A 26,384-nucleotide genomic window follows, 5' to 3' on the forward strand; every position below is an offset into this window, starting at 1 on the left:
ACTGTGCAGAGAGTCAGAAGAAGTTGGGTGTATTTTCAGATAAAGTACTTGAAGAGGAATGCTAGAGTCATGCTAGCATGGACTGCACACTGTGCAGTGTCTATCACAAAGAAATCTGAACAGAAAGGCTTATTGCATTTTGGATGTATCAGGAGCCACTGTACAAAATGTTTTTCTCCTCTGTTGAGAAACGCAGAGCTGTAGCTTCATTTGCCTTTTGCATTAGAATATACTACTTGAAGTTTCTGCTAATACATCTACTTCGAATTTTCAAATAAAGGTCCATTAAAATAAATTGTAGATGGTAGGTTTGCATTTCAAGAACGACTTTTAATGCATTCAAGTAAGATATGGAAATCTGCAATACAGAGCAACTGAACTGGTGGCTGTCATTTTCAGTATGGATTATTGAGCAATGAAATCACGGAAAACCCTCAAGGCAATATAAAAATAAGGTCTTAGACCTCCAATACACTTAAAAGTATCTACAAGTCATCGAATCTGAATATCTTGAGAATATTGGCAGTGGGCAGGAGAGAATGTTTGCTCCTCTGTTTCCCAGTCCTAGACATTCAAAATCAAGTGGCAGCTGCAATAAGCAAAGACAATGCTAAAGAGTCCCACTGGCTCGTGTTCTGATGCACATTTTCTCTCCTCTGTTTCCTCCGCTGATTCACGCAGAAGAACCCATGAGAAACAGAGTTAAGCTGAAGTTAACCTTCAGCTGGAAGACACTCACGAGTGGATTACTGCCTGTCTGCTTCCGTCTTCCTCCTAACAGGCTTTGTTGTGCGGTGAGAAGGAACTGAACGCCTCATCCTATGCCGGAAATGGCTGAATGTCAAACAGTGGCTGATGAAATACAGACAACATTCACAGCCAAACCCTTTCCATGGCTTTGGAGATGGAGTTCCTACTTCATTCAATACTAGCCTCATACATTCACAAGCAGAAGGTGAAGGCAGCGCAGTGCTGCAACTGAGGACGTGCAAGGACGGCAAACACAGTTGTCTACAGAGTCAGCGTCTGTACATGTCACTGAAAACACCATCCTCGGATCTCTCTGAAGATGGTAAATCTAGAGGTTTCACATCCCCAGTAATCCAAAAGCCTCTCAGTCATCTATATTATTTGGCATTATGCCTCCAAAATATGAGCCCACCAAAAATAAGCTGACATAATATTGCAGTCACCAACCTCCTGAGGACTTTTGGCAAAAGCACACGTGCAGCTGGATCCTTGCTACATTACTGAAGGCAGGACTGCACCTCTTGGAATTTTTAACCATGGATCAACTGCCTTGTTACCTCTCTTGGTTCCGCAATAAAAGGGGTGCAGATTCTTTGCAGTCATCCTTCATTCTTCCTTCAAGTGGTTGTGATACAGATTTATGGAACTATTTTGAAGCTCAGAGCTTTCTGATTTTCCAGCTTTCTTTCTCTGTCCTGTTTTTTAGATCACTATCTTATTATGTAGCACAAATTGCAGCTAACAATGAGCGGCTAAAAATTTGATATTACTAAAATTCACTTGAGGAGCCCCCAGTTGGTACTTACGTATAAAAATGTGCTCAAGAGATCTCTTTTAGAGGAACTGTGTTGCTACATTTCAAAACTAGAATGGATTTTCCTTTAAATAATTATTTCCTAGTTTTTAGACTCCATATGGAAACCACTAGGTGAAATGCTATGGCCTGCAGGTCTGGCACCATGACCATAACGGTACTTTCTGTGCTCGGGATCTATCCAAATGCTTTGACTTACAGTGCATTACTCTACATCAGCATGAAAAGAAGCTTGGGGTTTTTTTTCCACATCATTTTTATGGCATTACTCAGGCATTTGTGAGCAGAATGTAAAGCAGGTCCAGCATGTCATGGATTTTGAAACTGCTGCATATGCATGTATGAAGCAGATGGAGAATTACATTGCCAAGAGCTTACCCACTTTGTAGGAAACTAATGGGAACAACAGGAAAAGAATGCTCCAGTTTTAATTAAAGAATTGAGAATGTTTATGAGGTATTTTCTAATTAGAGATGGAAAGATGATTTTTTTGGCCACTGATGCAGTGGGGAAATAGTCACAATTGATTTTCTGGCCACAAAGAATGTGAGAATATAGAGAAGTTATTATCTGTTATGTAAGAGAGATCTTTGTTGATACTGTATCAACCAAGCACTACAGCAGGTATTTGGTACTTAATCAGAACACATTTAAGTTACCTATTACAGATAGATGTTTTGTCTTATTTCCCAAGGCTCCTCTGCACATATGCTGTTTCCACTGCCTTCATCTGCCTCTACTTTATTAGACATCATCCTTTATCCACGGACCATCTCTTGTGTTGTGTTGTTATATATCACTGAGCCAAACCATGTCCCAGTAAGCAATGCAACTTTTTAAGTCATAAAGGTTGGCTTTTTGCTAACAAAGGGTATGGCTGTTCACCTAAGTTATGATACAGGCCCTCAGCACTAACCTGACAGATTTGGAAGCATTCAGGTCTCATTGTGTTTATATTTCTACAACACACAATGTTGCACTGAGAGCCAACCCATCCATACTCTTGTAAAAGATCCAATAAGGATTCTGGAGTGTACCTGAGACCCTGAAGTGGATCTTCATATTCCTTTCATCTTGGAAAGCTCTCACAATAGGGTTTTCCCTTCAATCCTCTACTTTTTACTCTGCATAGCCCACGCCAAGGCTTGTACTCTGTCAATGTTGTTTTCCCTCTTAAGCTTCCAAAATGAAGATGTGCCAAAGATAAGTCTGACAGAACACCACGGTTCACTTAAGTGCTGTTGCAAAATTCAGCTGAATTCTATCAAGCAAAGTGCTGAAAAGGTTTTGCAATGAAACCTTTCTTCCACAGCAGCATTTAAACCTGTGTTTATCAAGGGTATTTTGTTTTCATCACACAGGGAAGCTGGATTAGCAGGCCAAAAAGGAGTTCAGTAGCTTAAAAATCAGCTCTTCATTCTAAGCTATGCAGACTCCCTCATCCTAATACCTCTATACAGATACCATACAAGCAATTAAGGAAGTTGATGGAAACAAAACCTGAAAGTGGGTTAAACAATTTATAGACTCTGTACTATGGTGTGACAAACAGTAATGTGGGATTACAGAGAGAAGATAACTAATTTCTTTACATCAGCTATAAGCATTACTAATTTCGTCCTAGTAGCATGCAAAATGTGTTCCTTTAGTGTCAAGAGGGAACATGAACTAGCCTGGAAGAAGGTCAGATCTGTGAAAACAAGAAAGGCATAAAGCACTCAGATTTGAAGGAAAGGATCATTTAGAAACTAGAACAATCCAAATTATTTCAGCATTAGCGCCAAAAGAACCTGGACCAAAATCACACCCATATAAGTATTCAAGCTCATGCAGTAGATCTCTGTCCAAGAAACAGGATCAAATATTCTCTATTATTTTTCTGTCTGGCTTTAGAAAGACTTTCTGGAAATGTCAAACCAATTTATTTTACACTTGAGATAAGAAAAAACAATCAGAAACCATGCAGCACAAAATGTTTCAGGATCCTATTTGGGCTCCTTAAGTATAATGGAAACTTTACCTAAAGGCTTGACCCGAGTTTACCACAAGATAAAATACTCCTGAAGCGATCAGTCAAACAAACAAGTCAGCTATTACATCCATCTTGCAATAAAAGCAGTTGATGTGTCATGCAAATGCCACGTTGGAGGGGTGCAACAAGCCAACCCTTCTTCCACAAAGTTGTGTTAATATACACGGTTTCCATATCACAGTCCCATTTTATGAATGTGCTATATTTATATTGGCAATGCTAGTCTAAGCACCCCATTCCTAAAGCTCACATAGATACTGATAAACAGATATGAGCTGAGGTTTTGTTGCTGGTGTAGTAATCCATTTTATAACACCTAGATTTAAAGAGACTTCCCTGAGCAATATTAAAGGCAGATGTGAGCGATACAGAGGCAGGAGCACTGTGGCTCCAAGGAGGAGAACACAGAGATACTTATGGAGTTTTGAGACGGCCTTTTTGTACATGTACAAGGACGTCAAACATCAGGAAGAACATACAGACTGATCCATTCATTGGTACAGGATGGAATTAAAAATGCATAAGCCAACTTATACACCAATTGTTCAATTTTATACACCTACTCTCTTGCTTAACCTGAAGTTTCAGCCTTCCATTTAAGGAAGGAACAATGTTCAGTTGTCATAACGATGACTATGGCCACAGATGGCAAATGATGACAGCAGTGATAATGAAAATATTTGCCACTAGCATGGAATGTTTTGACACAGTCTCAGTATTTAGAAAGCCACATCCTGCTACGTGCATCTTTGGGCTCTTTGGCTGAGATGCAGAATTCAACAGGTGGAGCATGATCAAATACAGCATCCACTAGTATGGGGAACTATTCACAGCCCCAGGATGAGTAGGGGCCCAGAGCACTACACAGCAATGGCAGATGGAATAATTTGGAGTCTGAGAGAGGCTCTAAGAAACTCCTAGAAATTCTGGAGATAAACTTCTTCTGCAAGTTAAGCAGAAAATAAAGATATGAACTAAAATTCCAAACAGAGCACTTCCACCTAGTGCTTACCTGTGAAAGGGTTCAAGGAAGGGCCCCCTAGATGAAAGGATGTAAAAGTGTTTGAAAACATTTAGTAACCCAGCTTTCTTGATATGAGAGAGAAAACACTGCTCAGTGTTTCAAATGTCTCTTGGACATCAGTTAACTTGCAAAGGGGAAAAAAAAAAGGTTCATTTTCACAGCTTCCTAGTAGAGAATATAATAAAGGAAATAAGCATTGAATTTAGCAAGCTGGAGTTTCTGTATCCTTCACTCTAGACATCAAACAACTCTACCACGTTGCGTCAACTAAAAGAAACAGGAAGGGAGAGATCACACAGCTTGAGTTCCTTGGCTCCAGTAAGGCCGAAGCGCTGCTGCTGGGGAGGATGGAAATCCTACCTTCTTCCTCTGGGGCAGGAAGTACCTGTAAACATCTCAGAAATATTCTGCTTTGGCATACTGTAAACAAGAATACATCATATCCACTGCTTTAAACCATGTAGGGGAAAGAAATGGACAACCTTGGATTCAACCTAGAAGAGGAGATGGCAGGGGAACTGAGTCATAGCTTAAAAAAACAAGATTAAAAAGAACTTTTGGGAAGGGACAGGAACTGAGGTTTTAAGTGGGGCAATTCCTAAGGAAGGAAGGACACCTACTACCTATTCCAATAATATTTTGCATTTATGTAACTACAGTGGCTGCCATCCAAAGACCTGAAAATACTGTAGGGCTTCCAGCGAGGCAGATTTCAAATCTCAGTGTGATTATAATGCATGATGCTTCATTTTACAAACCCACTGCTTCAGGCACAGCAAGCCACATGTCTTGGTCCAGTCAAAACGTCTAGTCTAGAGCCAGTTTTACACTTCCACCTTGAGGCTAATGCTCATTAAGTAAAGACATCCAGTCAGTATAAAAGGTCACCCTCCCACAAGCAGCAGAGTACGTGAAGTTGACATTCCTAGCCATGCCTTTCCAAATACACATTATATGTGTGGACTGTACATGTGGCTTTTCTGTAACAATGTTTCCCATGTGAAGACACACAAAATAGATAGGACTACCCTGAAGATTGTGTCCAGAACCCCTATGTTTAAACCCATTTGTTGTCTCTTTACTGGCAGATCATCCTGGGAAGCGGACAGTAACTCAAATCACAATTCTCTGCTTCTGAGTTCTGCTACTCTTTTAGGAGTGGATGTGATTTATGATACAATTACATTTGAATTTTGGTTTAGAGAGACTGTACACAAAGCACTCAGGACCTGATCTGTCTCTGTGCTGGCCACCATTTGTGTGAGAGTGACTCAGTGAATGTAAAGCCTGACTGAGATGAAGCAGATAACAGGAAAGGGGAATAATTGAGGACAAACTTTCAAATGTCTAATTTTCTGGCTTAATTCTGTACCCTCAAGACAGAACATTCAGTGTTAATATCTGTTCTCAAATTGACCTTGGGAAGCTCATTTGATCATCTTCAGTTTCCACTTGTGTAAGGCAGGAATTATCCCTGCTCTGAGAAGCAGAATGGGACTTCATGACTGACTTTTGTGACTGTCAAGTGGCACTTCAGTCTCTGTACCATCTTTTTCTTCCTCCAAGTGCTGACACTCATATAAGAATATTACTCTTCTCTTATGCTCCATATAGCCCACTGCCAAAAATACCTTTGTGTACTTGCTAGAAAAAACTTCCCACGTGATAATCTGCTTTTAATTTGTAAAACAACTATAAGAAGCTAAGCACACTTCCAGTTCTGCATCACAATGTGGTTAAGTATAAACCTCAAAGATCTTGACAACACTGAGGAATGACAACTGAGCTGTTAGACTGAGTTGTAAGGATTACAGGAAGGAAGGAAGATCAGTTTGGTGATAATGCTATTTTGGGGGTAATCCACCTAACTGCTGGACCATGTTGATTGCTGCATTCCCAAGAGGACCTAGAGGCAAAGCAATCAAGGTAGAAGCTATCTGCCACAAAAGTCTAGAGCACAAAGACTATGACACCTGCAATGTCAAACTACAAATAAGCCCAGACCTGGACAACCCCCAGATGTGATTTGAACTAAGAATTCTTTTTTCCCAAATCTTTGACTGTATAATGGAACTGATCCTTCGCATACATTTTCCAGTACTGATGTCCATACCTTTAGAAACTCACCCATCCAAATAGATATCACTGGTGGGTAACAGGTTTTAGGTTGAAATTCAGCAGGCTAATAGAGTCTTGCAAAAGCACTGCTGTTCTAGAGCAAAAGGGAGAGGAAAAAGTGTTGATGCCAACAGACTAAGAGTTGTTTCCTTCATTGAATGGTGTTCCATGGAAGGAAGAAACACAGTGTTGTTATTATGCTAATAATGAAATATCTCTACAGTTCTGTGGAAAAGGACAAGTCTCTCTAATGCATCCCCCTAAAAAGTGCCCAAAAACCAATCATGGAAATCCTCGGTAAATCCATCTAGAGCTAGAACATTTGAAGTGCTCTGCCAATAAGCCACAAGGCCTGCAGACATTTCAGATGTAGATTTGGTAGAGATATGGAAAAAACATAGATTTTTCGTTCCAAGTTAAAAGTAAACTGCAAATACTTGAAGAAGGCTCAAATAGGAAACTCAAAATAACTGAATCTCTATCTTTGCCACCCATGTGTATTGATGGGACAACGAACTACAGTCCTTAAAGAAGAAAACCAAGCTTATATTTAATCAGAGACACATGACATGTTAATGGATAAATGCAGATTAATTGAAACCATTGCTAGCAAGAAACTAGGAGCTTAGAAGGTAATAGCTTAGAAACAGTTTAGAAGTACTTGTGCTGATTAAGCATCAAAGATCTTAAGTAATGTTACATGTATTGAATACTCTTGTTCTTTGGATAAATTGTTTGATAGACACTTCAGGACAGTTTGCTGAGCTCAGCAGACAAGCAGACAGAAAATTCACATGGAGACCATGCCAATAGAGATCTGCCACTGTTCAGAATAAAAAGGAATGGTGCTCTGTTTGTAATCTGCTGCACAGAACAGACTGCAACATATCTCAAAGTAAGAAAACAGTTTAAAGATACCAAGTCTTTTTCATGTAGTTATATGACTCTGAGGTAGCAAATCTGCACCAAATAGCCTATAAATTTAGTGGGGAGAGATTCCTTCCAAAAGAATTAGCTACATAAGCAGATGAAGTCTAATACGATGAGGAAAGCAAAAAAAATCCCAACTTTCAAAGTTGAGTATTTTATTACATATTTAACTGACCATAAATAATAAAAGAATCTTATGAAAGAGGAATAATGCCCCTATTTATATTCACAGGCTCTTTATAACTCAGTGCTGTTACACAAATCATTTAGCACGTCTGTTGCGTTAGAGAAACCGTCACGTATCTCTGCCTGCCCAATGCACATGCATCAATACAGTATCTCAATTTCCTACCAACCGTCTTGGCTGCCTATAACCAGACCTATAGCAAGACATTTAAAGAATTCTGTCATCACATCACTATGGCTGATGCATATCAGCAGTTTGGGTCCACATTTTGTGCCTAAAAAGGGCATCTTGCACAACTGTCTCAGTACTGTGTTATCTGAACCCTCACGTGCAAGGTTTGAGAGCAAAGCTGCAGTCTAACCCCAAAATATTAAAAATGAGACTCAGCTACAAACCAATTCCATCAGAAGTATTGAGAAACAAATCCACCTTGAGAATGAAATGTGAAGTTCATAAATTCCTCTATGTTCTGTAAAGGAGATGCAGCCTTCCAAGAGGCATTAGATTCGCCACCAAACTCCTAGGTTTTTCAAGCCAGCAGTTGGATTTGCCCTCATCGTTATTCTGGATATATTTCAGGCAAAGTTGTCAGAAAGAAGCACAGAACCTTCTTGGATACCATTTTGTGGGTAAACACACCGCTCTTATCATGGCAGGTGTTAACAAAAGCCTGACCTAGTTGAAATGGTCTGAAACAGAGGTGATTGAGGGAGACGTTCAGGCCCTACCTCTCTTCATCATTGAGGAAAAAAGGGATGAAAGATCAAAAGGGAGGGAGAGGGATTTGTCTCCCTGCCAATGCATTTTGGCAGTTCTATAAAGTTGGGATGCCCAGACACCATATAACTGCTCTTTAATTACTCCACATGCTATCCAGCTCCAACTGCCTTTGCAAGCCTCTGGGGATTAGCAGTATTTGCAATTGTTACTAGGCTGCTTAGAAACTCTTTCTAAACTTTCTTTTGTCAGAAAATTGGGGTTTTCAAATGGATTCTTTTACCCCTTTTTCTTTTCCTATGCATTGCAGCAGGAGTCTTGATTTCCTCCCAGGGAAATTATTAATCTTTTGTTTGAAAGTGTTTGCTATTGTTAGGTTTCTCTTTTTTCTTAGAGTGATTTTCCTCCAAACTTCTGGGGGTTTTGGCACTTCTCACTTGAAAATGCATTTAATTGCTGCAAACTAAAATGACAATCCCAGGGTTTGGCTTTCCAATTAAAATTGTTCTTTTAATTTGCTCTTTTACCTTCTAATACAGAAATCAAAATATTTTCTGAGCAGCTCAGCACTAATGTAGTGGTCTTTGGAAGATGATTAGTGCAACTGGAAACCTGCCTTACAAAAATCAAATTACAGTTCAAAGCCAGGCTACAGTGAAGAAACTTGTGCTCCAGTCTGTAAGTAGCAGCAGGTATTTATAATCTAGCTTTACACATGAAATTGCACACTCATGTGCATATGCAAATATTGGTGCTAAACTCCAAAAGAATGGCTTCTCATGGACACAAGCACAAGCTGGCTTTCTATCTGCTCACCTAGAACCTAGGCTTGTGCTGGCTGTGGGTAGTTCAGCTGCCTCACTCAAGTAGTGCCTCTGAAAAAGATGTGCAATGAAGAGGCCTTCTAGAGTCAGGAAGAAATAAATTAACTTTCATCTAAACCTGCAGTAGTTCTTTCACTGACACTTTCCTTAGTCTACACGTGAAAGTAGATCCATATCCATACAGCAGTGGTGCTGGACACTTCAGCATCTCCAAATGTAAAATGGCGAAAGGCAAAGAAATTCCTTTAAGGACCCAAGTCCTCACTGCAGCAGTGAACTATACTGACAACTGCAATAAGCTATGGGACACTTCCACATGTACAGAAGGTTTCCTACTGCAAGCAACTTCACTGAAACCAGTGGAATGGCTCATGTGAATAACAGCTACAGGGTAAGAATAGTGGATCACAACCCACAACCCACTGGACTGCCAGCAGGCAAATACAAAAGTTGAACTGAATTAGCAGAGACAGGTTCCAGCCTCCTCTAGCAATAATTGCACCTCCTGACTTGATGCTAAATCCTGAAGGCTTAGTAAAATGCATGCATCACTACTGAGAAAACACAGCGAGAGGAAAATTCATATTAACTGGCTCACCTTACAGTCACATGTTCGTTCATAACAATTGAACTTGTTGCAGAAAGGTTATGGATAGTGTCAGTTTTATACCATTATGGGCAGAGCATGTCTCCTGTATGATTTTTATTGCAAATCCCTTTACAGTCATCTAAAATATTGGATCTACAGCTCATTTTTTTCCCCCTATATTAAGTCCAAGAAGACATTGATATTCCTCTGGATTCCTTTGTTCCCATGGGATACTGATATCTGATCTCTTTGGGTATTCCTCTTTGCAGTCCAAAACCACAAAAATAGTTTGGCAGCTAAAATTAATGATTATATTTCTGACTCAGTGAGGTACTTAAACATATGCTTACCTTTAAGTGCATGATTACCTCATTAATGCAATAATTATTGATTGCTTGAAATTAAGCAACTGCTAACCTGGGACTTACGTGCCTTTGTGTAACATTTTACACATCCTTAGAAACACATATTCAGTAATACTTAAATTAGCCTCCTTTCATGACTGGTTTAAAGCTGGTGTGAAGCTCTGCCTTTTCACTCTGTAAAAGACTTACACAGCCATTTCCACTCATTCTTGAATTTACACCAGTGTATAGCAATACATGCAACTATGTGTTTAATCTACGTGTATATTGTCCATCTTCTATAGCACATGCAACCTGCAAGACTAACAGCCAAACATTCCTGCAGGAAATGAGTCAGGCTACATCCCAGGGCCCACTACAGCATCTCCAGTTTTGATGCAGCACAGATACAGAAGCTCAAACAGAGCTTTCACCTGGCACCTCACCCAACAGGAAGGTGAGAAAGGACTGTGCAGATGACAACAGTTCTGGTATCTTACTGGCCAGTTCTTGGAGAACACTTCCAGTCAACATTAGTGAGCAGTTTTGTAATTAATCAGTAGAAGATGACTACAGTCTTGATTCTATCTTGATAAAGCCAGTATGTAGCGAAGGAACTTACGCAAATCTTTCCGTAAGATACACAGGGCGTTCCCTCGTTTCTTTCATAAAACAGATAAAAGAGTGTCATGTTTTGTGATGTTGTAACCAAAGCTGGTAAACATGAGTGTGATGCTATGGAGATGTAATGGACTTCCATGTATATGAAAACAGCTAGCCTTTGTGCCATTTGTTTTTCCAGTGAGGAAAAAAGCCACTGGTGAAATAGTGACTGTAGAAAACAACAACAACAAACTGATGGAGTGGGGTTTTTAAGCTCAAAAGACTAACTATGAGTAAAAGGGAATGGCTAATATCAGTGTGTATGTGTGGTATTCAAATTCTACAAAAAAACATGCTTTGGAAGGAAGTCTAATACCTCTAAAATCCTTCAGTACTCTATCCATATGCATTTCTAGGAATTTCTGTAGTCAGTCCAAATTACAAGTGTTGAGAAGGAAAAGTTTCTAAGAAGTCAAAAGACCAGGGGAAATCTCACATTTAATTTACACACTGCACACTGTTTGGTAAATAGCAGCTATTGTTTAGAGTAGAATGCAGTCACCATTCATTATATCTTGACTCTACATTCTTCATTGGGAATTCAGGAAGTGGTTCAGACTAAAATATTCCCTTATGTTATTTGACCTGTAAAAACTTGGAGACGGGCCAGATTCTGCAGCTCCTAACAGACAACACTCCCATTGACTGTGGGATTGGGCCTTAAAGTTGACTGGCCTATACCACTGTGCTGGTCAACTCTGTGTAGAATCAGCCATTTGGTGCATGGGATGGTGTCCACAAGAGACTGAAAACAAGACCATTTGATTTGATTGGCAGTGCTGTTCATCTGCCTAGAGAGACAGTTGGCACTTTCTGAGCACAGCTTATACAAAACAATACCTTAGAGGATCTCATGTAATTGTTGTTTTAATTATTGTTCCTTCCTGTTGCTTCTTTTGCTATAAAGCCATTACTGTCTTGAACAAAACCAGCAGTTTGCCAAAGCATGTCTTGACAGGGCACATTCAGAACAAGACTCAGAGTTTAGGTGGCTCTTTTTAATCTGAGGTATCAAAACAACCCCATGGGTCTGAGCTTCAACGTCTTGTATTTTCAGGTCCTAAAGCATCTGAAAATCAAGGCACACTTCTAAATTGAAGGAGCTACTTCTGCTTTTGAGTCCACTTTGCCCTTAAGATTCCATTTTTAATTGTTGTTAAATTTAAATCTCACCACAACACTTGTGGGAGGCAGGGAGAAGCATTAACATCAGCATTGCTTTGGAGTCATACTCCAGCTATCAACAAACGATAGCTTATTCTGCTTTGAAAACACTATTTGACACAGAGATGGTTAAAAGTACATAGGATTATGGCATAGCCTGCAAGGGAGCATTGCTGTGGGCCGCCCCTTCAAGCTCAACTTTATTACTCTCCTTAATTTCCTCAAGTAAGAGTGATGCTGCACTTCTCAGGACTACAAGACAGCCACAATAGCTGTTGTACACCAGCTATCTGGATTGTGCATGCTTTTCCACCTGAACATCGTAACTCACATCAAAACATGGTCTGTAGATGCTACACTCCAAAATAAACCTTCAGCAATGATCTGCACAACGTGTACTACATATCCCATGAATAGAACTTGACATCAGTTTGCATAAGGGCAATAAAGGAACCTAAGCAACTTATGAATACTGGTTTCATTGGAAGGGAAGGGAACAGTGTTCCTAGAACACTTGCCTTTGAAAAACATCCCTTTGCAGGTAAGAGCAAACAACCAGCGGGTGTTTGGTTCAAATCAGCACCTGATTTTTTTATGCTGCTATACTTAAATGGCAAATACTAATGTTTCTTATCTTTTCAAATGTAATCTATCAGATAGGAACTGCTTGGTTTGGCATAGGCAGTAGGATTACTCAGTGCTAGCTCACTCATTATGCTTCCACAGACTTTTAGACACTCTTCTTAAAGCTCAGTATTTTTTTCATTGCAAGTTAATGCATGAATGTTTCTTCATCCTTATACTACACAACAGAGCCAGGTAAGGGACTTCCAGTCTTTGTGTAGCTCTTACTTGTGTCAAGAGTGCTCTTTCTGCCTCTCTTTCAGAGAGAGGTTTGCCTTATAGTGCCCTCTGACTCAGAGCACATTCCCTTCTGAAAATGGAAAGGAAAATGGAGTTTGCTTCCTTGGTATCAGCAGCAAGTTTGGCAAGAGGCAGGGTAGATTTCCACACCCCAGCCCCTTTTATTTTTATATTAAGTTTTGAATGATCTTGTGGAATTCTGTAAATATTTTATTACATATTTTATAGGTGGAGGCTTTGTATCTAGCAATCTTTCCTTTTGGAAGTGTAGTCGTTTAGTTCAGTTTCTCTTGCCCCGTGGTTCAGCTGTAACTGTTTCCATCTGTCTAAACCTACGTGCATTTCGCTAATTGTCGACCCCTTAGGTAGGCCTTGCTGTTTCTATAGGTTTATTGTTAATCATTAGATTCAGGAAAAATAAACTTCTTTGACATTACCAATAAGGGTTTCCAAGAACGAAGAGAAAAATTCCTCATGCTTTAATTGCTCTTACACTATGCAAAAGACATTCCTTCAGCAATTTCATAGGAAATGCTTATTGATAGGACTGGTTAAAACAAACGGGTATCAAAAGAACTCCCAGGGAAACTGGATTACACTATCACTACTGTAAATAATAAGAAAGATTAACTTTTCACTAAAATAATATTGAAAAACAATGTGTGAAAAGAATAATAAGAAAGATTAACTTTTCAGTAAAATAATATTGAAAAATAATGTGTGAAAATACTCTTTGCCTGCGAGTTCCATTCACATGTATCCAAATAGACTTCTCATGGCCATACATTCAGAGAATAAACCATATACTTTCAGTAGCAAACTACATTTTCTGTCATCCTCTGATGAAGTCTCATCCATCATTTTTCAAAAAACCTGAAAACCTTACTCTCTGCTGTGGAAGTCTCACAAGGCAAAGGCAATAACTCTAGTTTAAGTGTCTTATAAACTGTGTCAGCAACTACAAAAAGCTTCACACAATTTACAAAAGAGTGTTTTCATGTGACTTGTTTTTTTTCAAGATGCTTTTCTAATCCACCACTATTGCCACACTGCTACATATTGGATATTTATTTCCCCCTCATTGCTCATGTCTGATTATCTTCCAGGAAAATTCATCAATTTCAACCATGAAATAGAAGTCTGTAAAACACACAAACTTATTTATGCCTCTTTACACAGATTCACAGAATCTTAAGGGTTGGAAGGCACTTTGAAAGATCATCCAGTCCAATCCTTCTGCCAGAGCGGGGCCACCTAGAGTAGGTCACATAAGAACTCATCCAGGTGGGGTTTGAATGTTTCCAGAGGAGACTCCACAGCCCACCATGAATGAAAAAAATGTAGAAGGAGCAAACCTGGAACATGTAAGTATTCCACCACTGCAGCAATGAGGAAAGCCTTGTACCTGAGACAGGCACAGGTTGCAAATGGTACAAACTGCTGCCAAAACAGAGCTCAAGACCTAAGCTGGAAAATAGCAGACTTCAAAAAGGGGAGGGGAGGGGGAAGGATGAACTCAAAAATGGAAGAAGTGACAAATGTCTACATTTTTTCCCCAGGCTAAGAGATAAGTGGTATTACAGCATGAGAGTAACTTAAGTGCAGAACTCAACTCTCAACTGAAACAACCAGCACCTCTGCTTTGCTGTACACCATGTGGGTTGAAGTAATGCAGGGAATGATTTGAAGAGTACTGCTGAGCCTAAGATCACTGTGACTGAGTTTGGAGAACACCTTTGCAGCCAAGAAACAACCTCAGTTGTACTGATTTTTGCTTTACACAGCGGTTGCATGAAAACCCTGTGCAACAATACATCAATTTTATCCTTTTCAGGTAACTCACAGGTGTTACTCTGTGCTCACAGAAGGAAGTCATAGCAAAATTCACCTTTGTCTAAGGTTCTCAGCCTCTATCCCTCTACACAGGATGAAATCAGAGGTGTTAAAAGTACCATACAAGGGTGTATGGGATGAATAATACAGCCAACGTGGTTTTCATGTGTAGGAAGGCATTATATACATAAATAAATATGCACTGACATATCCACTCACAGAGCTCAAAATAGCACAGAAATAACTTGCTGCTTCTAAAAAAAATCCCTGCCACTCCTCTATTTTGTAGTTTTCCTTAGGACTTTCAGTTACAATTGTAAATTGCTTGTTTCTAATAGAACCAGAGGAAAGTCAAGTGGAACTTTAACTAGATGTTTGATGCACAACTCTGAGTTAATCTAAATTTTTCCAGTTACGCCGAGAAACTTTTTTCACATAAAATGTATCTCCAGACTCATTAGAGACCTGGGAACAGAATGAAAGAGCTGTGACAGGTACAGCTGAGTACCTAACTGTAAATTTATTTCTTCATGTGAATTGCAATCATTATGTTTGCAAATGCATTCATTTCCAATGGAAAAAAAATCTGTTCTCATGAGAAAAATTCTGCTTCCATGAGGTAATTACAGTTTTGGCCTTTCTTTTATGGAATTCCCTTTAAAAGCTGCTGATTATACCATGAAGAGCAGCAGCTGGTGAGTATCTTATCTGATTAACAATTCAATCAACATTTACATAAAAACTTAGCATACAAGATCTCCATTTCCAGAGCAGGATGGAGCCCTGCCCTGGGTCTCTCTTCAGTGCGACTGCTTTCAGCACAAGTCCTTGCTCTGATGTGCCTCTATTATATAGGGCCAGAATTCCCAACCTGATTTAATGGACTTTACTGCTAAGTTCTGTCTGCAAACAAAGTAATTAGACAGATCCATTTACATATTTTTAATTGCCTCGACATTCTGTTGTTGTGTTTGTCTAAAATGTATGTATTTAATAGGCATGTGTCCTACCCTTGCTACAGAAATTAACTAATGATGTTTGCAAGAGGATAAGAAAGCAAAATGCAAAACCAAGTCAACAGTAAACACTGGATTTAATATTTTATATATGGCCTTCCTGTACAAAGCAGCTAATTTGTAAATAAGACATTCTTTGTTGCAAGATGTATGAAAGGATTTCAATTTTTTGATTTAAAGAGTCTGATTTTGATTTACATTATAGGAGAGAGATTTTTAAAGCTACCTATACACAAAGACTATACGATAAAGAAAAACAGCAAAAAGCCACAGCCTTTAGTTTTTACCTCTCAGTGAAGTCAGTAATTGGTTGTAGCTTCAAATCTGACTAAGGCAAATAACCCACCCTAGTTTCTGTTGCCCTGACCAGCTCATCTCACCAGAAAGCCGTGTGGTGCCGTTTCCTTGCACAGCAGTGCTTCTGCCTACAGCAAAGTGAAAACCGCTGTCATGGGTGCTCCATGGGCAGGTCACATATACCAGCAACAGATCTAGTTAACATCACTGGAGCCATTAGGATCAGGCCCTCAAGGTGCTCTGTCAAGGACACCACATACTCAATTTGTGTCTGAAACATCTTGAATACATTTGTATCTTTTTTAATTGCTTTTTTACTGCATATCTTAGGATTTCATGAGGCTTGCTATGTTCCCTCAAGTTTATCATATGCCTTGGCTATTTCACCAACTCTGTCTTCTGTCTGTGCTTACAACTGGGACTCAATTTTCCAAGGCCTGATGAAAACAAAGAGTCCCTTTAAAGGTTGTGTGTAAGGCTGTTGTCACTGAATCACCAGCTATAGGCTTGATCTTATTCCCCTGAATTGTAATGACAGCAGGATCGGGTCCCAAATGAGATAGTGTCTCTGACTTTTGAGTTGAAATTCCCATTACTAAAATGCAGCCTTTCTATTTCTTTGTACTCAATCCTTAGGACTTCTCAATAGCAGCAGGCAAGAAAATTCCAATAATGCCAGAGGGATCTTTACTTGCCTCGAGTAGAAGAGAATCCATGGGAATTCTCAGAAGCTTTTTTTCTCTTGCTCCCTGCAATTATTTTCTATGCTAAAAGCATAATTGAAAGGAAAAAAACAGATGACATCAGTTACCAAGAAGGAAAATACCATGAAGAAATGACACACGCTGTGGAACAGAAAGATACTTCACTACATCAGGGACTAGGCTGAGATCAGAGAACAGCACTCACTTCCAAGGTTGGACACAGATTTCCCATACGGCCTTAAGCAAATCATATCTGTCCTGTAACTTTTCACTACTTCATAGGGAGTCTCTAGGATATACCTCAATGCTAGCTCAGAGGTGTTCACAGAGGACAGCTACAAAGGCTGTAAAACATCTAGATAGTTACAAAGCAAAGACAACGTGAGAAAAAGATGTGTGGAAACAAATGAGTAGTCAGGAATAATTACTCCTTTAAAAATAAAGTACAGACTGCTTTGCCTGGAGATGGAAGGCACACCTGCAGTCTGCTTGAAAAGCTGTTGCTGTAGGAGAGTGCACTTAAGTTATTGAGCCGTCACAAGACAACTCGGCTTTCTTTTACTCTGACGGGATGTATTAAAAACAAACGCAGCCTCATTTTAAGTGCATTAGGAAAAATGGGTCAAGTGGGACCATGTGCACCTACAGTGGGGATTTCCTCACTCAGTTAAAGCCACCTGACGACCTTAATTTAAGTAGAAAATGAAAGAGTAAATTATTTTCTTCCTTCTCCTTCCTTTCACTCCCCCAAAACACCCAGATAGCCAGATGAAACAACTTCACACGCAGTTTACTTGGAAGCCTGAATTGGCAAGAAGCAGCCAATGTGTTTCAACTGCCAAGGCCCTATCAGCAGGGTACGGTTACATACCAGACCACCTCCTTAGGCCCTCTTCCATATGCACTGCAAATTCCCCACCACCAATCTGTAATTCTGTGATGTCAAGGAAACTTTTGTTGCCCTCTGGCTGATTGGGGTTGAGTCCTGCCTTCAAATTTGAAAGGCAATTCATTAACGTGCTATGCATCACATCGGGATGGTCTGATGCAGATCAACATTAAAGGCAATGCTCAAAAAATAATAGTTTTGGGACATGAGCAACCATAAAGACAAGGAGGGGGTCCCAGTTTGTGACCCATAGTTTTCTGCTTAGTTTATAGATGTTCTTCCTTTGTTTCTGACATGAGACTGTAAGAAAGCTGGGCCCTCAAGGGTGCATTTTACATGGCTTCCTTCAGCTCCGAGCAACTTCCCATAAAATATTTCTGAATGAATAAACCATCTTGCTCTATACATTAAAATTCCTCTGCTTAAGGTAAACGAGACTGTGACAATTAACCAAAGCCACAGAGGCCCTAATAAACCATTACAGAATTTCTCTTTTCAACCATTTAGAAAAGGTAACGATACCTTTCCTAGTGGGCACCCTAAGAGAAACTTTAAAAGGGCCACAAAATCCAGTTTAATTGCATATTAAATTTGATTATTTAAAAATTCCCAACATGAAAAAGGAAAAGAGCACAGAATATGCACATAAAATCTGTAGATAAGGAAACGCCACTACAATGGAATTTCTCACTCTGGATCCATTCAGACTTCCGTGGAGTTAGTACCAAAGTACACGGAGGTGAGGAAAGCAGAATCAGGCCCTAGATATACATAACATTAGTGCCTTGGACACTGAGTCTGTAGCCCACTGAGATGCAGAACTCTGGCTGTCCCACACATGAGCTAAAAGAGAAGACTTTCAATAATGTACTGTGTATGGCACTAAGGAAAATTAGCATAGAGCTCGGCATCAGCAGACAATTAAGACAGTCTGCATATTTATCTTCTAGACAAGCGCTCTGCGAGGTCAAGACGTTGTTATTTGAATCCTATACATCATTAGGAAGTAATAACTTTTAAATTCCAAAGATAAAAGGTAGGATTTTGCTGAGGGGGAAGGGAAGGTGGATACAAATACCATGGCTCCGAAACTCCCAGGCATAAATTTCAATCTCCCAAATCTGCGAGTGAAGCCACACTTTATGTTTACAGCTGTTGCTCAGAGTGGAGAAATCTTCTGGCCCGTGATAGAGCAGCATCTTATTTCTTTAGTCTTGCCTGAAATTTATTATTCATGGAGCATGGTTCTTTCCCTGAAGAGTACTTGGCTAGAAAGCTCTGCATTTCATGCATCAATCTCACTCGGATTAGCAAGGAAAACACTGAGCATTAAAACAACGTCAATCTATTTACGTATGGAGTGATGGAAAAGAAACTCTCCAAATGAATGTGCCAGTTAAACTGCTCAGGCTAATGTGATGGCCCTTCATCGTCTAAAAAAATCAGAAGAAAGCTTTATATGAGTCATGAAGCAAACCTTGAGGAAAACTACAACATATCCTATGACTTGGTGTTTTCTTCAGCACTTCTTTGGTCTGTAATGAACAGCTGTTCACTGTCTAAAATAGCAACTCCTTTTCCAGTCTTTTTCACGTCAAAAGGAAGCCATCTTATCCGTCCCGTTTGCTAACCCTGGAGAGGCGCAAACACTCATTTCCTAGGGTTGGGCTTGACACATTTCAGCTCTGTGAACCCTGGCATCTAAAGGCCAGAACAACATCTTCACATAATTTTCTCTCTCACCTCTTTTATCAAATTTCATAGTTGCTGTAACTCACCTTTTCCTTTAAGATCACTTTCTGGACCTCCACTTGCTACATTCGCTCAAGCCTGACTAAGCCAGAGTTGCTGATGTAAAGGGTGGAGATAGCAGTTATTTTGTGATACCTTATCAGTGGGCTGATACCAATGTCTCAAAAAAAGAGGTTTCTTAATGGCAAGATAACTTCAAAACTTTCTCATGGTACCAGCATTTCATATTAGCTCTTATTTCAGTGTGACACAAATACATTTTAATGCCACAACACAGTTCTTAGAGTATTTTATGATTGCTGCCCCTGAAGCTGCATAACCTACGCAGCATTGATGTACTGCTTCTGCTAGAGGTAATTCCTCTACCTCAGCTAGAGGAAGATTGCTATTCAAAATACAATCTAATGCTTATTTATGGGTTTATGTATTTTGAATTGAGATTTTTGAAACCTGTCAAATTCTAACTCCAAATGGTCCTCTTGGTTTCAAGCCAAGACCTTTTCCTGATAAAGTAGAGCAAGGAAACTTCTGTAAAAGTGCAAGTGTCTAAAAAGAATTTCACAGCAGTCCTTGGTGATAAGAGAGGCTTGATGGGCAGTAACCAAACTGGCTCCCTAAAGAAAAATCCTTGCAGATTGCATTTTCACCACTGCTAAATCTCTCTTTTCTTGAGAGGGGAACTTTTTTAATACTAACAGAAAAGGAGAGGAGGATGGGTGTAGGTCTGACTTTTTGTTCTATTTTAATTTAAACCCCAAATTACTCTGTTTAAATGAATAGATATTCTGTTTTTACACCAGTACTTCTTGGAAGAAAAGCAAATACTCAAGTATCGTTGGATTTTGACTATACAGATGTGTGCTTAACGTGTTGCAAAGCACATACTAAAATGTTCATTAATCAAATTATGGGCCAAGTCCTGGAAAAAGCTTTACTTCCCCACATGAACTTCCCCCACTTGACTGTGTGGATAAGATTCACAGTAGCACTAGTTATTACAAGCCAGATTCCAGCCCTCTTTCCCACACTGATCATGCTAACACGTGGTTTATCTGTTGATTTAAAGAGAAATCCTTGGAGAGTCTGGTGCTACTTGAGCCACACAGACCTGTCACTGTGATGGTTCATTTGGAAAGGTAAGAATCCCTTACCTAAAGAATTCCTCACTTGTGCATGCTGTCCCAGACTCTGCCATCCTCACAACTTCTCAAAAACAGGCCTTATGCTCATTATAATGCCAACACATCTGCATTTACACTAAGGCTGGTGTGGGAGGCTCATCACCTGAATCTGAAAAGCAGCCTGAGATCACTGTGGACTTCTGCACTACCACAGATAGGGAAAGTCATGCAAGCATTGACAAGAGTCCAACTTGTATACTGACAAACTGTGCTTCACCTCAATCAATTATATCATTTTATCTCTTGACAGACTCAACAGGGCCAAACCCTGACATTTCTGGGTTTACACTGAATTACAGACAGATAAAAAAATAATTACTAGAGCTGATTAAAATAGTAAGGCTTTAATTATTCACTGTAGCCTTCCCTGTGGCAACTCTCTCAATAGTACACTTTTCACACAGTTCCCTTGAGTGAAATTGTGGTCTTTACAGACACTCAGGTTTTTTTATTTGTTTTCTTTTGATTTGGATTTCGATTCTTTGGTTTTACCATGAAATTCCACAGTCAGAATTTCTTCAGTGTGGGAGATGAGGCCCAAAGTTCTGCACAAACTCTGAGAAAATAAGAGGCCAAAAATCCTTAGGCTATCCTACAATAGACTGTGATTGTGCAAGCTTTACTATTTTCCTTATTCCATTTCAGCCTCTGTATCACATGCAAAAGGCCATTTATGTAACCTGTCTAAATCAGACAACTAGTTTCTCACCACGAGTTTCTCCATCGAAAGATACTTCTTTTCTAAAATGAGCGTTGACTGCAAAGATTCCATGACTTGTCCTAATTCTAGATTTAGCTTCAGACAAATTTAATCAAGACAAATTTACAACAGTATGAATTAACACAAACTTAAAATTTACTGAAGAGGTATGTTGCCCTAATGTTTTTATTCAGTGTATACGTAACAAGAATTCTACTTCTCTAATGGATTTCTCTTTTTTTTGCCTATATATAATCAGCAGGACTGTGCAAGAGAGGACAAAGAGAAAAGCTACAGATCACATTCTCTTCCCTATATTTTAATTCTGAGATCTTAACTAAAGCTAGTCCCAAGAAAGTACCCCACCACAAGCATCTTTCATTTGCCCAGTGAACTCCTTACTCAGCAAGTCACCATAGGTTTCACTGACCTTGGTAATATTATAAGGGTCATATTTTCCCATGGATGAATTGTTCTGAAACAATTTCTCCAGTGTGTTAGGCACACTGGCTGTTCTTTGGCATCAGGCATGCGTATCCCCTTGGTTTCATTTTTTTCTCTTAAACAAACATATTTATTGTGACTACCACTAAGGAAATCTCCCTCCTCTGAAACTTTAGGATGTTAACATTTCTCCCTGTGTCCCTTTCCTCATTCCATATGAAAAGGCATTAATGAATTACAGCACTTCTGTATCCTTGTACAAATTCCCTTTTCCGACTTTTAGATGTGACTGTAACAGAAAAAACTAGCAGAATGTATTTCCAGCCAGCAATCCACTGGTATGACAGGCAAAGAAATGATCCATTAACAATCTCAGTACTAATGCTCTACCTAGAATGAAACATCCAAGCTCAAAACAGTGGGGACGTTTTCCTTGCAGGAAAAGCATGCAGAGAAACCTTTAACAGTGAATCCAGAATGCATTCCAAATTCAGATGAAAAGTTCAAGCCACAAACACAAAAGTGTCTATAGATCACCTAGGATATATTCACAAACCCTGGTAAGTGGCAAGGACTGAACCCAAAGTGGTCTCAAGCATGACAGAACTTCACCCAGAATTAGACTTTGTGTAGCTTGCTGTCATCTAATCATAATAATTTGCACTTTGGGACAGGTCCAAGAGGGCAGAGAAAAAGCCATCTACTAGCAAACACCTTACATCAGTTAACTTGGAGTAAAAAAAATACTATATTTTGTTAAATTAGGTACAGAAAGGGGTAAATAGTTCACATAAAGCTGTTCCGTGGTTTAATGAAGCTGTACATCACATAAATAACCTCTCCTATCAAATGTGTATTCAAACACCTGCTTGAGTAAAATCAGAACTTGCTTTATATTTATTTCCAACGTGATAAAACAGAGTAAATGTCTATCCCAATTTACAGCCTCATTTGCTATTTTGGTTCACAGTCAGTGCATCCTAAGAGCATCAACTCATGTTTACAAATGAATTTCAGTGAGCATAGCCAATGCCTACTGTAATTGGCCCACTTCTTATTGTGAAACACATGAAACACTTTCATTTTTAACACTTTTAGGTACAGCAGCAATAATTTACATGCAAATCTATCTGGAAACCAGGAGTTATCATTTACCTTGGATACAACAAAACAGTTGGCATTTCCATTTGAGTGATAATTAACTGAAAATGAATAGAGCAATAGACTGTCAGTATCTGAGCACTCTTATGTTTTGTGCATGTGTTGCTATTTCCCAGGCTTAGGCAAATCAAACAGAAAAATGATGCCTTTTTTCTTAGGACCAGTCAAGCAATTTATAGAGTCCTGCCCAACCGTGGGGTTTTGCACAAGGTGTGAGAAGGGAGAAAAGAGCAAATTCCCATTGGCTAAAATAAAGAAAATAAAATAAATTTTAAATGCCAGTATGAAAACTAAAAGAGTAAGAAACTTGCTGACTCACTAGCAAAGGACATTGTGGAATTAATCATCCCTACTCCTTCCCCAGAGGTCAGAAAGAATTACTTCGCCGTAATATTTTTGGAGTATATGAAATACCTAGAAACTCAAAAATAAATCAGCTGAAAAACACAGCCCATGAATGGGAAAGTTTGGAAATGGTTTCTACCAAGGATCAAAATAGGTTTTTATAAACAGCTCTTTCTGTTAAGTTGGGTTTTTTTTCTATGTAGCAGCTGTTATTTGAAAATGTCCTCACTCTGCATGTGTAAGTACACGATAGTAGCAAGAAGTTCACATCACAGACACCTTTGCTACTGGCAAGGCTCCTCCTGACTTCATCTCTTCAGTGCTGTGAGCCAAATATCCTTCTACACTAGCCCTCCATCTTGCCCAAGAACCTGCTAAAGTCAAGACCAATTCCCACAGTGTGGTAGAGCACCTCAAGACAGATCAGTTCGTATCTTTTGCTAGATCAAATCATATAACAAAAATTGCTATTGTAATATCACAGATTAGTTAATGCCTATTAAAATATGGTTGCCTGTTTGAATGTATGTCATAGTCTGCACCTATAGCATTACTGAAAGAACAAAGGTCATCAATGTGAGCAGTGAGTAATATGTCCTCATTGATTTTTCTTATTACTGTTACCTGACACCAGTCAGCTTAGTTTTTTCATATATATCAACACTGCAAGTAAAACCTCTCCCCATTTGATAGTGTAGTAAAGGGGCCATTGGACTTTGACATCAAGGATTAAACTCTCTCCTGTCTCAACACAAAACCATTCTGACAGTGGATGTGAACTTCTGTATAACTAGGATTTTGGAACCTATTTTCATCACCATTGGATTTAATACTCCTGAAAGAAACCTGTAATAACAGAATCCTCTACACAGAGGAATGGATCCCAGCATTTGTATGTCAAGTAATGTTAATCTGTGGTTGTTGCGTTTGGTTTTGCATTTTCTACAGACTTTCCAATGTATCAGGACGACATTTATGAGGTCAAATTAACACAAGTTGCTGGCTTCTGAAGAGATTCCGTTCCTAAAAGTCACATTTCACTGATGATGATACGGTCTCCAAAGTATAAACAATACCCATAGAAACAAAGGAAAACATTAAATGCTTAAACAATGGATACTCAGGTTCATTACACATTAAGGCTCCTGTGACACATGAACATGAAATGATTTGTTTACACATCATACATTCACCCTTTGAAATAATTTTTACATATGACTCAAAGGTCTGGTCCAAATTCCAGACAACTCCATGGGAAGATTCCTACTGCCTCACTCAACTTTGAAGCAGGCTCTGAAGTACATCCATATTGTTTTGAACATATACACAATTTGCTCAAGTATGGAATGACAAAGCATATGACAAGCTAACCAGAAGTTATAATGAGGTCTGGTTGCATTCTTTAAACCTGTGTCTTCATTCCTCATTTTAAAACCTGCTGACCAGGCAAGCTTGAGAGGATGGGATGAAGTCTGTCTAAGAAATATTAGGAGTCGGAAGGAAAACCAGTCCCTAACTTCAGCTGAACCACTGTTTCACTGCAGGACCCTGCACTTTCAGTCCCTCTGAAAAATAGCAACACACACACACAAAATCACTAACACCAAACGCCACATCTGGCCAACAGTACTAATATACTGTGTCAAAAAAAACCCCACTGAACCCCAAACCTGCTACCATGAAAAGAAAAGCAAATGCCAGGAAGTCATGCCTTTGGTTGTCAAGTTGTTCTACCTCTTCTCCTAATTCTTTTTTAGTTCTGCATTTGTACATGTATAGATATACACAAAATAAATCATTTAAAAAGCAAAGAGATCAATGATGCTCCTGGTGTATTTCTACATCTGCTTCCTCCAACACAGTGCTTTGCTGAGACAAACCTCAGCCATGAGTCGGATCCCTTTCCCAGGCTCCACTAAGGCAGCAGGCAGAGACATATGACCAGAGAGAGAACTTCAAAATAAAGAAAAGCACGTTTTAAGAAAATGCAAAATGATTTAGTAACAGTTCACAGTATTTCCTTTAGGCTAAAACTCCCTTTTTACTTCACAAAAGCTTCAAGTAGCCTCAAGTCTTATAAAAACAAATACACCAAACAATACACAAGATGCCCCTCTGCACCTCCCCGATTGAGTGACCTGAGCCTCCCTTCAGGCCAATTCCATATTACTGCTGGGGAACTGATTTATAAGGGACCCTCCACAGGTATCTGACAGCTGTATAAACTATGGTGATAAAGCAAAAATGCACCAGTACAGATACATCATTGAAGCACCAACAGCTTTTAAAATAGCTGCTAGATATTCTGGCATTTTGCATAAAGAAGTCACTGAACGACAAAAACTCCAGTGGGTGAATACCAGAATGGAGCGTCATTTTGAAAACAAGTCTTGCTCACCTTGCATAAATTTGCATGATATAAAGTTGCAGTGGTCCAAAGATCCCTGCAGTCAGTAGTACTGGGACTCCAACTACATCTCTCTTTAGTTAGAGTGTAAAATCATAACACAAGCTTTGTCTGGTGGACCAAGATAGGGGATTAATTACTAGCTGACAAGTAACCTGTCACCAGTCTTTCTCCCACTGATTTTAAGAGAAGCCTTTACCTTCTGCAGTATTTGTGGCACCTTGTATCATCCTCAAGAGCCAAATCCACACTAGGACTGAAAATGTAGGCACGATATTTTCCTATCCTAACATATGCCCAGCTCATGCACAGCACATGTATATTCAAAATGTGTAGCCTGCTCTTACCATCTCCAGATATTAAAGGAGATACTGTTTATGAGGGCATTATATTTTTCTTCCCTTCATATGCCTAAATGTCACACACAATTACATGCACACAGAGAGCTGTATATCTGGAGAGGTATCATGTCTTTGGCATAGACCTTTAGCACACAGGGCATCAATATACAGCTGCTGCAGATGTACCCTAAGCTTGCCTGAACAAATCTCAGTGATGCTTGGCCTTTTACTACCCTAAGCTTTAAGACCCTTTTCAGTGATGCACAGGGAAGTCAAAGATTCCTTTCTGTTGCA

The sequence above is a fragment of the Colius striatus genome, chromosome 2, assembly GCF_028858725.1.
Source record: "Colius striatus isolate bColStr4 chromosome 2, bColStr4.1.hap1, whole genome shotgun sequence".
In the NCBI taxonomy this organism is placed as follows: Eukaryota; Metazoa; Chordata; class Aves; order Coliiformes; family Coliidae; genus Colius; species Colius striatus.